Below are 14,194 nucleotides of genomic sequence, written 5' to 3'. Positions count from 1 at the left end.
GAACCACGCAACTGGGCACCCCCAGAAGGTGGGGTTTTTTAAGGTTGTGTCAAAGTACCCTACTGTACACCTATATTGCCCTGTCTCCCTCTTTCTGTGCCTCTCTTCTTTTTGTCAATATTCCTTATACCCACCCCCTCTCCTTTCTCTATCTTTCTTTTTTTCTTATCACTCGGTCCTCCTTTCTTTCATCCCCTTTTTTTTTGCTCTTCAACCTTCTCACCCTTCTGGTCCTGTAACCTTTAGTCCACAGGCACAAGAACTTAAAGAGCAAGAGGAAGTGAAAGGAAAATTAGGGCAAGCAAACAGATAAAAGAAATCACTCATGAGGAAGAATCAGCAGAAAACTCCAGGCAACCTGAAGAACCAGTCTAGAACAACCCCACCAAGGGACCATGAGGTAGCTACTGCAGATGATTCCACCAGTATAGAAATGTTAGGAATGACAGAAAGGGAATTTAGAATACACATGTTGAAAACAATGAAAGAAATGATGGAAACAATGAAGGAAATTGCTAATAAAGTGGAAAATAACCAAAAGGAAATCCAAAAACAGAATCAAATAAGAGATGAACGATATGAAGAATATAAAAAGGATATAGCAGAGCTGAAGGAACTGAAACAGTCAATTAGGGAACTTAAAGATGCAATGGAAAGTATCAGCAACAGGTTAGACCATGCAGAAGAAAGAATTTCAGAGGTAGAAGACAAAGTTCTTGAGATAACTCAGACAGTAAAAGAGGCAGAAAAGAAGAGAGAGAAAGCAGAACGTTCACTGTCAGAATTATGGGACTTTATGAAGCGTTCCAACATACGAGTTATAGGAATTCCAGAAGGGGAAGAAGAATGCCCCAGAGGAATGGAAGCCATACTAGAGAATATTATAAAAGAAAATTTCCCAAACATCACCAAAGATTCTGACACACTGCTTTCAGAGGGATATCGGACCCCGGGTCGCCTCAACTCTAACCGAGCTTCTCCAAGACACATTGTGATGAACCTGTCCAAAATCAAGACAAAAGAAAAGATTCTGCAAGCTGCCAGGAGTAAGCGCCAGTTGACCTACAGGGGCAAATCCATCAGAGTTACCACAGACTTCTCTAATGAAACTTTCCAAGCAAGAAGACAATGGTCATCTACCTTTAATCTACTTAAACAGAACAATTTTCAGCCCAGAATTCTGTACCCTGCTAAGCTAAGCTTCAAAATTGACGGAGAAATCAAATCATTTACGGATATACAAACATTGAGGAAATTCGCCACAACAAGACCAGCTCTACAGGAAATACTTCAACCTGTTCTGCACACTGACCACCACAATGGATCAACAGCAAAGTAAGAACTCAGAAACCAAAGGACAGAACCTAACCTCCACACTGATGCAAAAGATAAAACTAAGCAATGGACTCTCACCAAATAAGACGAATAGAATACTACCACACTTATCCATTATCTCAATAAATGTTAATGGCTTGAATTCCCCACTGAAGAGACATAGATTGGCTGACTGGATTAAAAAACACAAGCCATCCATTTGCTGTCTGCAAGAAACACACCTGGCTTCAAAAGACAAATTAAAGCTCCGAGTCAAGGGTTGGAAGACAATTTTTCAGGCAAATGGAATTCAGAAGAAAAGAGGAGTTGCAATCTTATTTTCAGATACATGTGGATTTAAAGCAACTAAAGTCAAAAAAGACAAAGATGGTCACTTTATATTGGTCAAGGGAAAACTACAACAAGAAGACATTTCAATTCTAAATATTTATGCACCCAATTTAAATGCTCCCAGATTCTTGAAGCAGACCTTACTCAGTCTGAGCAATATGATATCTGATAATACCATCATAACAGGGGACTTTAACACACCTCTTACAGAGCTGGACAGATCCTCTAAACAGAAATTAAACAAAGATGTAAGAGATTTAAATGAGACCCTAGACCAACTATGCTTGATAGACGTATATAGAACACTCCACCCCAAAGATAAAGAATATACATTCTTCTCATCACCCCATGGAACATTCTCCAAAATTGATCATATCCTGGGACACAAAACAAATATCAACAGAATCAAAAGAATTGAAATTTTACCTTGTATCTTTTCAGACCATAAGGCACTAAAGATGGAACTCAACTCTAACAAAAATGCTCAACCCCACCCAAGGGCATGGAAATTAAACAATCTTCTGTTGAATAACAGATGGGTGAAGGAAGAAATAAAACAGGAAATCATTAACTTCCTTGAGCATAACAACAATGAAGACACAAGCTACCAAAACCTGTGGGATACTGCAAAAGCAGTTTTGAGAGGAAAATTCATCGCTTTAGATGCCTACATTCGAAAAACAGAAAGAGAGCACATCAACAATCTCATAAGAGATCTTATGGAATTGGAAAAAGAAGAACAATCTAAGCCTAAACCCAGTAGAAGAAAAGAAATATCCAAAATCAAATCAGAGATCAATGAAATTGAAAACAAAAGAATCATTCAGAAAATTAATGAAACAAGGAGTTGGTTTTTTGAAAAAATAAATAAAATAGATAAACCATTGGCCAGACTAACTAGAAATAGAAAAGTAAAATCTCTAATAACCTCAATCAGAAACGATAAAGGGGAAATAACAACTGATCCCACAGAGATACAAGAGATCATCTCTGAATACTACCAGAAACTGTATGCCCAGAAATTTGACAATGTGAAGGAAATGGATCAATATTTGGAATCACACCCTCTCCCTAGACTTAGCCAGGAAGAAATAGACCTCCTGAACAGACCAATTTCAAGCACTGAGATCAAAGAAACAATAAAAAAGCTTCCAACTAAAAAATGCCCTGGTCCAGATGGCTTCACTCCAGAATTCTATCAAACCTTCAAGGAAGAGCTTATTCCTGTACTGCAGAAATTATTCCAAAAAATTGAGGAAGAAGGAATCTTCCCCAACACATTCTATGAAGCAAACATCACCCTGATACCAAAACCAGGAAAAGACCCAAGCAAAAAGGAGAACTTCAGACCAATCTCACTCATGAATATAGATGGAAAAATTCTCAACAAAATCCTAGCCAATAGATTACAGCTTATCATCAAAAAAGTCATTCATCATGATCAAGTAGGCTTCATCCCAGGGATGCAAGGCTGGTTTAACATACGCAAGTCCATAAACGTTATCCACCATATTAACAGAGGCAAAAATAAAGATCACATGATCCTCTCAATAGATGCAGAAAAAGCATTTGATAAAATCCAGCATCCTTTTCTAATTAGAACACTGAAGAGTATAGGCATAGGTGGCAAATTTCTAAAACTGATTGAAGCTATCTATGACAAACCCACAGCCAATATTTTACTGAATGGAGTAAAACTGAAAGCTTTTCCTCTTAGAACTGGAACCAGACAAGGTTGTCCTCTGTCACCTTTACTATTCAACATAGTGCTGGAAGTTCTAGCCAATACAATTAGGCAAGACAAGGAAATAAAGGGAATCCAAATGGGAGCAGAGGAGGTCAAACTCTCCCTCTTTGCTGACGACATGATCTTATACTTAGAGAACCCCAAAGAGTCAACCACAAGACTCCTAGAAGTCATCAGAAAATACAGTAATGTTTCAGGATATAAAATCAATGTCCACAAGTCAGTAGCCTTTGTATACACCAATAACAGTCAAGATGATAAGCTAATTAAGGACACAACTCCCTTCACCATAGTTTCAAAGAAAATGAAATACCTAGGAATATACCTAACGAAGGAGGTGAAGGACCTCTATAAGGAAAACTATGAAATCCTCAGAAAGGAATTAGCAGAGGACATTAACAAATGGAAGAACATACCATGCTCATGGATGGGAAGAATCAACATTGTTAAAATGTCTATACTTCCCAAAGCAATCTACCTATTCAATGCCATTCCTATCAAAGTACCTACATCGTACTTTCAAGATTTGGAAAAAATGATTCTGCGTTTTGTATGGAACCGGAAAAAACCCCGTATAGCTAAGGCAGTTCTTAGTAACAAAAATAAAGCTGGGGGCATCAGCATACCAGATTTTAGTCTGTACTACAAAGCCATAGTGCTCAAGACAGCATGGTACTGGCACAAAAACAGAGACATAGACACTTGGAATCGAATTGAACACCAAGAAATGAAACTAACATCTTACAACCACCTAATCTTTGATAAACCAAACAAGAACTTACCTTGGGGGAAAGACTCCCTATTCAATAAATGGTGTTGGGAGAACTGGATGTCTACATGTAAAAGACTGAAACTGGACCCACACCTTTCCCCACTCACAAAAATTGATTCAAGATGGATAAAGGACTTAAATTTAAGGCATGAAACAATAAAAATCCTCAAAGAAAGCATAGGAAAAACACTGGAAGATATTGGCCTGGGGGAAGACTTCATGAAGAAGACTGCCATGACAATGGCAACAACAACAAAAATAAACAAATGGGACTTCATTAAACTGAAAAGCTTCTGTACAGCTAAGGAGACAATAACCAAAGCAAAGAGACAACCTACACAATGGGAAAGGATATTTGCATATTTTCAATCAGACAAAAGCTTGATAACCAGGATCTATAGAGAACTCAAATTAATCCACATGAAAAAAGCCAACAATCCCTTATATCAATGGGCAAGAGACATGAATAGAACTTTCTCTAAAGACGACAGACGAATGGCTAACAAACACATGAAAAAATGTTCATCATCTCTATATATTAGAGAAATGCAAATCAAAACAACCCTGAGATATCATCTAACCCCAGTGAGAATGGCCCACATCACAAAATCTCAAAACTGCAGATGCTGGCGTGGATGTGGAGAGAAGGGAACACTTTTACACTGCTGGTGGGACTGCAAACTAGTACAACCTTTCTGGAAGGAAGTATGGAGAAACCTCAAAGCACTCAACCTAGACCTCCCATTCGATCCTGCAATCCCATTACTGGGCATCTATCCAGAAGGAAAAAAATCCTTTTATCATAAGGACACTTGTACTAGACTGTTTATGGCAGCTCAATTTACCATTGCCAAAATGTGGAAACAGCCTAAATGCCCACCAACCCAGGAATGGATTAACAAGCTGTGGTATATGTATACCATGGAATACTATTCAGCCATTAAAAAAAATGGAGACTTTACATCCTTCGTATTAACCTGGATGGAAGTGGAAGACATTATTCTTAGTAAAGCATCACAAAAATGGAGAAGCATGAATCCTATGTACTCAATCTTGATATGAGGACAATTAATGACAATTAAGGTTATGGGGGGGGAAGCAGAAAGAGGGATGGAGGGAGGAGGGTGGGGCCTTAGTGTGTGTCACATTTTATGGGGGCAAGACACGATTGCAAGAGGGACTTTACCTAACAATTGCAATCAGTGTAACTGGCTTATTGTACCCTCAATGAATCCCCAACAATAAAAAAAAAAAAAAAAAAAAAAAAAAAACCTTCCACCGATAAATAAAGTATCAAGACTATCAGCGCAGCAAATTTAACTAATCACAGGACGTGAATGAGAATATAAAATGTAGTTCCAACATTTAGTATATAAATTATATGACTACTTTAAAAATGTTTATATCAACTTTATATCATTTAATTTCATTTCATGATGACTAGCTATAGAGTTTATTTATTTTTACATGTACATGTGTTTATTACGTTTCCACTTTTTGCCTTCACAAAATTAAAAAGGCTTAAAATTTAACAATAGTAACAATGTTTAAGATAAGGACTAGAAACAAAAACCTCATAAAGAACAAACAAAGATAAGTACGTTCAGAAAAGAAATCAAATGATTGCTGCATCGAAAGATTAAGCAATAATAATAATAATAATGCAAAGAAAGTAACATTCACATTATCAGATAAGAATATGTTTATTATAGAATGCTTAGACTTTGAAGTTCAGTATGGAGTCATCAGTTAACTTTTTATTTTTTTCCAAAGTCTCAAAAAATAGACAACTAATATTTATAAATAAAAGTAAAAGATAATTTCAAAAACCAGATCATGCCAAATCTTATAGACAATAGAATAAGAAGAAATACTTCAAAATAGAGTTTATTTTTTTAATCCAATAAATGTTCAGAGGGATTATTTTATAATTACATAGATTTTTATATATAAAGCATTGTATAAGTTACAAAGTACAAGAAAATGATTAAAATATTAATAAATGCTTAATGGAACAATTCATTTCTTAACAAATATTTTTTCATGGGATAAAAAATTTTAATGTTATAGTAATTGGTTAAGGGAACGTGAGCTAATGCAAGAATTCAAAGTAGAGTCTTCACATAATGCGTGTACAATATGTACTATCATTCCTAGCTTAAAGATGATTTTAAAATAAATTAACAAATTTATAATTACTCACACTTTCTTATGAAAGATAGATTAAAACTATAGCCCAGGATGAAGGAGACATATGGAAGGGGAAGAGAAGGGATGGGGGAAGTTTGATGGAGGTAAACGGTGAGACTACACCTATGGAGCATATTGCAAGGGTACAAGTCAAATTTATCAAGTATAGAACATAAATGTCTTAACACAATAATTAAATAAATGAGGTGAAAGCTATATTAATTAGTTTGATGTAAGCACTCCAAATTGTATAAAAAAATGAACACATTGTACTCCACAAATGCATAAATGTGTTCATGATCTATGTGATATGACTCAATAAAAGGGAAAAAATATAATAAATTAATAAGATGATATTTTCACAAATTAACACAAACTTTTTACATATCAAAAAGAGAAGTTTTTCCCATGAAAATAAAAGGTGGAATATATAAAATACATGATGATATCCAAAACCTGCCAAAAAAGAAAAATCACAACAATTAACGAAGACTTATTTTTCAATGGCCTATTAATCTCAGATCAATTAGACAACTACAGAAAAATCAATCTTACCAATATATAGAAATACAATCATCAATATTTCAACTCACCTGTAGATTCAACACACGATAAAATGAAATAATGAAATTGTAAAAGCCTTTAAAAAGAAAAGCGTTACCTGAAGTTCACAACCACATCCTCAAAGGCCACTGAGTCCATTTCCTGGCTTCTGAGGTGTCATAGCATCCTTCCTAAGCCTCTTCCAGTACATGCAGAAGGAGCAAAGGCTATGGCAGATCCATCTGGACCTTCCCGAGAAAGGAGGAAGGAGAAGTGAAGACAGGCCTGAGGAGTGGACACACAGTCCGGGAGATGAAGACCTAGCCAGATCCTAGGTGAAAGATTTCAAAAAACAGAAACACGTACACAATCTTAGATGACCCCAAACAGAATAAATACACATACTGTGGTTTGAATGTTTATGCGCCCCCAAAATTAATATATTGAAAGCCTCATGCCCAAGGTGATGATCTTAAAAGGTAGGGCTTTTAGAATGTAATTCAGTCATGGAGGCCGAGCACTCACAAATGTAATGACTGCTCTTATCAAACAGGAGTAAGAGAGACCCTTCCTGCTCTGTCATGTGAGGTTAGAGTGACAGCCCACTGTGCAGAAGAAGCAGGACATGCTTATCAAATACTTTTGATTCCTTATAGTTGAAAAAAAACAATGTAATTGTCACAATATAAAGACACAATGGGGGCGGTGCCTATGGCTCAGTGAGCAGGGCGCAGGCCCCATATACCCAGGGTGGCATGTTCAAACCCGGCCCCAGCCAAACTGCAACAAAAAAGTAGCAGGGTATTGTGGCGGGCAACTGTAGTCCCAGCTACTTGGGAGGCTGGGGCAAGAGAATCACCTAAGCCCAAGAGCTGGAGGTTGCTGTGAGCTGTGATGCAACAGCACTCTACAATAAAGTGGGCTATAAAGTGAGACTGTCTTTAAAAAAAATAAAAATAAAGACACAATGTTCCGTGTCTTTATATTTTTTAAGCATGAAAATATTTTATATGCTACTTCTTGCTTTTTAAAGATAGATTTTAAAAATACTTCTGGTTGTCTATTTCTTCTAAATTATCGAGTGTTAAAACACTTGCTCTATGTCATCAGCATTAATGTTGTCTAGGAAAAGTAAGTCTTGTGGCACAGATTTTTAAAAAAACTAAACAGATGTTCATTTTTAAAGGATAATATGAAAGATACTCAGGAGATATAAAATGATTGATTTATTAACACATTAAAAACTACTCCATTCTGGTTTTTTTGTACTTGAAAGTATAAATGTAAGCCATAATCAAATATGGTTTTTTCACTAGGCTCATCATTAGAGATGCTGATTCAGCTGTTACTAATGAGAAGGATAAGCTCTCATTGATTAGGTCATTGAATTAAGTCTCCTTAGTATCAGTAAAACTCACTCATGGTATGCAAAGTAAGAAAAAATGAGGATTTTTGTGTTTTTGTTTCCAGAGAAGTAGAGTTTCTAATAAAGAATGGAGCAACTTCTACTTTAAATACTTTTATTCAATTTTCCTCTTGGATCCTCTTAAAGGGCAAAAACCAACCAACCAACCAAACAAACAAACAAACAAAAAAAACCCAGAAGAAATACCCAACATACAGAAATAAATTATATGTAAGTATACATTGGAATTTAATACAATTTCACAAAAAAAGTAGATAAAGCCTGGAATAGGTGCTTCTAGCTTTTTAAAAAGACTAACTTCAAAGAATGACCAAAAGATTGAATACGACAGGATCCTAATTTGTAACAAGATGCCAATCTTTACAGTGTGAAAAGAACAATAAATCAAAGTAATCAATTTCCCTCTCCAGGTGAGGATTAAAAATTGAGAATCTTGATATGGAATCTTCCTTTATAGCTAAAAGATTAGAGTGTAACTGTGCTACAATTGGGGAGAGATCACAGACCAGAATTAGAGCCCTTCATAACAAGCTCACCTAAGCCCGCAGTGGCAATTGGCTGACAGCCACATTTTCCCCTTCCTTTGGGAATACTGTCACTAATGACTCAATTAACTCTCTTCAGTTGGTCAGTTAAACAACCTGAGGAGATTTTAGAGTTTCCAGAAAAAAAGCATTACAGGGCAGAAACTCAGAAAACCATGGGGAGAGACATTTCTTATAGAAACACAACTTGAAACAGTAAAAACCACACATACTTGGGGATTAAGTTAATTCACTCCTAAATTAAAAACTGTGCTTCTTAGAATTAAAATGCATATTTAATTTTCTGACAATTCTCATGTTTTCCTAGTCATTATTTTTCTTTATTATCCAAAAGGCTTGTGCAATAAACCATTTGAGCAAGGGATAAGAAATTTTTCTCTCTTACATTCTCTTTTGAATTAAGTATTCATTTTCTACTTATAGGAAATCAAATAAAAACTTGAACTTAGTCCTTAAATAACAGAGTTCATTTCAGACATAGCAATGTCTTGTGTCTTTACTGAAGCACTACTACATAATGGACAACCTAGTAATCTACCTCGTCTGATGAATATCTCTTTATAAAGTAAGTGTCTGTTATTTGACGTCCTATATACAAAGGTGAGATTTGTAACTTTTAGCTAACTACAGGGATTGAGGGCAAGCACTACCACTTTTTTCTCCTGAGCATGAGTTCTTTGGGAAATAAACTTTTAAATATAGATTTGGTGCAGAAAATTAGAGTTTATCTCCTTCCTTGTAAAGTGTTCTTTCTTTTTTTTTTCAGTTTAGAAATGATAATTGTACATATTTTGGTGGCACACAGTGATTTTTCAAAACATATAATGTACAGTGATCATATCAGGGTAATTAGAACATCCATCATCATTTATTTATCACTTCATGTTGAGAATGTTTGACATTCTCCTTTGAGCTGTCTGAAACCATATAATAGCTGATTGTTACCGATAGCCATCCTTTAGTGCTATCGAACACTAGAATCTAGTCTTCCTATGTAGCTGTAATTTTGCATTCTTTAATAAATCTATCCCTATTTCTTCCATCTCCCTATTCTTCCTGACTTCTAGGATCCTTCTAACCATCCTTTAACTTTAAAAAAAAATCTGATCCTATTATCATGAGGTAATTAGGACAGTAGTGAGTAGGATGAGTGGGATGTTCTGAGGAAAAGCTACAGGACCAAAAAGTTTACAGAGCCTGGTACAAGGCTGCAAATGCACACTCTTAGACATTTCCTATGATTCCAAACTGTTTGTTTACTTACACCCAATAGCTATAGAAAAGAATACATTAGTGTTTGCCATCGCCACAGATGGTGTACTTGAAGTCCTGTTGATCTTCTTTAGCAAAGATAGCATAAGGGGCATAGTAGTTGCAACAGGATCACTTCTTTGTTGAATTTGTGCCTGTCCACTATCATCTATTAAGATAATAAAAGTCTTGCCAGAAGAAAAAAAAATACAGGGTGAAATTCTTGAAGTCATGAAATCAAGGTATGAAAGAAATTACAAACAAGGAGAACAGTATTGGAAGAAGCATAGAAGTGTAAAAATTAATATGGTGTAGCTCAGAATAGAAGGAGTCCAGAATATGCAAGGATCTGAGTACCTAAGTTCAAACTGCATAAAAGAGATAATTAACCATAAAAGTCCTTAGCAAATTGTAGACTAAACTGGAAGGAATTCTAAAGATTTAACCAAGAGCATAACATTATTAATTAGATTGCATTTTAGAAAGGGTGGTATGGTAGCTATGGAAAACGTAACAAGGATGAGGTAATAAAACCTGACCTTAAAAAATGTCCTAGTCCAGGAGAAAGTGACTAATGTTTGCTTTAAAGCAACATAATGTAAAATACATTTGAAGATATTCTTTGAAATTTTAGAAACTCATGAGATATTAAAGGAGATGGAGGTGCTATGATTTGACTTATAGTTAAAGGAGAGGGATTAACCATGCTCTAAAGACAAGGGCAAACATTTTTGGCAGCTAGGGGAAATGAAGAATGGATACAAATGAGAGATTATATTCATTCCACTTCCTGTAGATTGGGTGGTTGATTAATTAATTTATCTATCAAAATATGAGGACCAGTTCCAGTGAGTACTAAGAATAGAAGCTGGAAAATAAGTGCTTTATTTTTTTTCCCTTTGCATACATATACATATTTTAAATTGACAGATAAATATGTATGCATTTACTCTTTGCAACATATTGTCTTGAAGCATACACACATTAGGAATGACTAACTAGCTAATTAACATATACATTACCTCATGCAGTTATTTTTGTAATGCAAACACTTTATATTCATTCTCTTAACATTTTTTAAAGAGCACACTGTATTGCTAACTATAATCATAACATTGTACAATAGCTCTATGAACTTATTCCTCTTTTTTTATTGTTAAATCATAGTTGTGTACATTAGTGCAATCAAGGGGTACAATGTGCTGGTTTCATTTACAATCTGAAATATTCTCATCAAACTGTTCAACGTAGCCTTCATGGCATTTTCTTAGTTATTGTATGTAGACATTTGTATTCTGCATTTAGTAAGTTTCACCTGTACCCATTCTAAGATGCACCATAGGTGTGGCCCCACCTATTACCCTCCTTTCACCCTAACCTCCCCCTTCCCTTCCCCTTCCTTGGCCCTTTCCCCATATTCTTGTGCTATAGTTGGGTTATAGCCTTCATATAAAAGCTATAAATTAGCTTCATAGTAGGGCTGAGTACATTGGATACTTTTTCTTCCATTCTTGAGATACTTTACTAAGAGAATATGTTCCAGCTCCATCCATGTAAACATGAAAGAGGTAAAGTCTCCATCTTTCTTTAAGGCTGCATAATATTCCATGGTATACATGTACCACAATTTGCTAGTCCATTCGTGGGTCGATGGGCACTGGGGCTTCTTCCATGACTTAGCAATTATGAATTGGGCTGCAATAAACATTCTGGTACAGATGTCTTTGTTGTATTGTGATTTTTAGTCTTCTTGGTATATACCTAGTAAAGGAATTATAGGCTATTCCTCTTTTTTAATTGAAATTTTGTGGTTTGAGTGAACATCTTACAAACACCCTACACACACCCAAATTCACAGCTTCCTGTAGCCACTGTCTTACCCTCTTCTTCCATGAGTTCAACTTTCGTAGATCCATGTGAGTAAGATCATATAGGATATTAGTCTTTCTGTACCTGGGGTGTTTTACTTAACCTAGTGTCTTCCAGGTAAATTCACTCTGTCTCAAACGGCAGATGACAGAATTTTCTTCTTTTTGTAGTTGAATAGTATATCTTTATTTATATACACCATATTTTCTTTGTCCACTCATCCATTGATAGCTTGATTCTGTATCTTATCATGAATAATGCTATAATAAATAGAGAATTGCATATATTTTCTCAATTTACTGATTTAATATTTTTGTATATATACTACTAGTGATTTTGCTGAATCATGTGGTAGCTCAATTTTTAATTTTTTGAGGAACCTCAATACTGTCATCCATAATTGCTATACTGATTTACATTCCAAACAATAGTGTGCAGGTGTTCTTTTATCTTCCTCTCTTCACCACTAACACTTGTTATATTTTTGTCTTTTTGATAATATTTTCAGTTCCAACAGGTTTCTGTTGAAATCCTTTGAGTTTATTTTAACATATAAAATCATGTTGTCTATAAATAAGGATAATTTACCTTTTTCCTTTCTAATTTGGGTGCTTTTAATTTCTTTCTCTTGTTTAATTACTCTGGCCAGTCTTTCCAGTACTGTTGTCTCCATTCAATATGATACTAGATGTGAGTGCATCATACATGTATATGGCTTTTGTTGTGTTGAAGTATATTCCTTCTACACCTATTTTGTTAAGAGCTTTTATCATAAATAGATGTTGAATTTTCTCAAATGCTTTTCTACATCTATTGAAATAATCACATGGATTTTGTACCTTTTTTCTTAATGTAATGTATCACGTTTATTGATTTGTGTATGTTGAATCATTCTTGCATTTTGGGAATGGATTCCTTTTGGTCATGATGAATGATTTTATATATGATGTTGAATTCAGTTTTCTTGTATTTTTATTAATGTGTCTATATGTCAGGAATATTAGTATATACAGACATAAAATTTTTGTAGTACATTTGTCTCCTTGTCTTGTTTTTGTATCATTGTGATACTGCATTCATTAAATGAGTTTGGAATTATTAGCTCCTCTTCAGTTTTTTTTTTTTTTTTTTTGTAGAACGTATTCTAGGGTGTATTCATGAATTTAATTGTCAGACTCCATATGACAACAGCTCTGATGGTTGGTCATTCCAGAAAAAAGAATCCCCAAAGATGCTTTGAAGGGTGAACTAGGCCCTGGAATTGGTGCATAGCTTCCTAAGAGAGCACTTCTAAGGTGACTTATAGTGATACTCACAATGACACATGTAGCACTTTTGTTCATATTTCCTTATGAACTTAATTTTCTGACTATACATATATATATACACACACATATATGTGTTTCTCCTATTTCTTAGTATTCTAAATTTGAGAACAGTTGGTAGAGGAACATTAAAGCCTGAATTTGACTTTACATGGATAAGGATATCCAGGGGTCCTCAAACTTTTTAAAGAGGGGGCCAGTTCACTGTCCCTCAGACAATTGGAGGGCCGGACTATAGTTTAAAAAAAAAAACAAAAAAACTATGAACAAATTCCTATGCACACTGCACATATCTTATTTTGAAGTAAAAAACCAAAACGGGAACAAATACAATCACACGGCTGCATGTGGCCCACGGGCCATAGTTTGAAGACCCCTGCTACACACACACACACACACACACACACACACACATATATGTATAGTATATATATACAAGGATAAGGATAATCCAAATTCAGGCTTTAATGTGCCTCTACCAATTGTTCTGGAATTTAGAATACTAAGATATGGGAGAAAATAGGAGGAAATAACAAATTTAAAAAATAGAAATTAAAAAATCTTATAACACACCCAACAGGAATCTGGGGTCACCGTGATAAGGGTCACAAAACTTGTGGCCTCCCTACAAACAAATTACTCACGTATGGAAAAGAAAAAATTATGAAATGTATGTGGTGGGTATATGGCTGATCACTGTATAATTTTTTAAACTGTACTGTATGTTTGAAAAATTGATAAAATACTACAAAAATTTTTTAAAAACCTTAAAAATAATTATAAGATGCATTATCTAATTTTATTCATTCAAGTTAGCTTATAGAGTATCAGGGTGTTACCATACTATATGCAGTCATCTTG

General features: G+C 34.9%; 1 pseudogene; it reads left to right on the top strand.

The window, feature by feature from the left end:
• The first annotated feature begins 13,843 nt into the window (after nucleotides 1–13,843).
• On the top strand, nucleotides 13,844–13,981 carry LOC128593407 (uncharacterized; annotated as a pseudogene).
• Nucleotides 13,982–14,194: the final 213 nt, after the last annotated feature.

Source organism: Nycticebus coucang, chromosome 1 (genome assembly GCF_027406575.1).
Source record: "Nycticebus coucang isolate mNycCou1 chromosome 1, mNycCou1.pri, whole genome shotgun sequence".
Classification (NCBI taxonomy): Eukaryota; Metazoa; Chordata; class Mammalia; order Primates; family Lorisidae; genus Nycticebus; species Nycticebus coucang.
The sequence above is the reverse complement of the archived record's forward strand: the minus strand, read 5'-3'. Positions and strand labels throughout refer to the sequence as shown.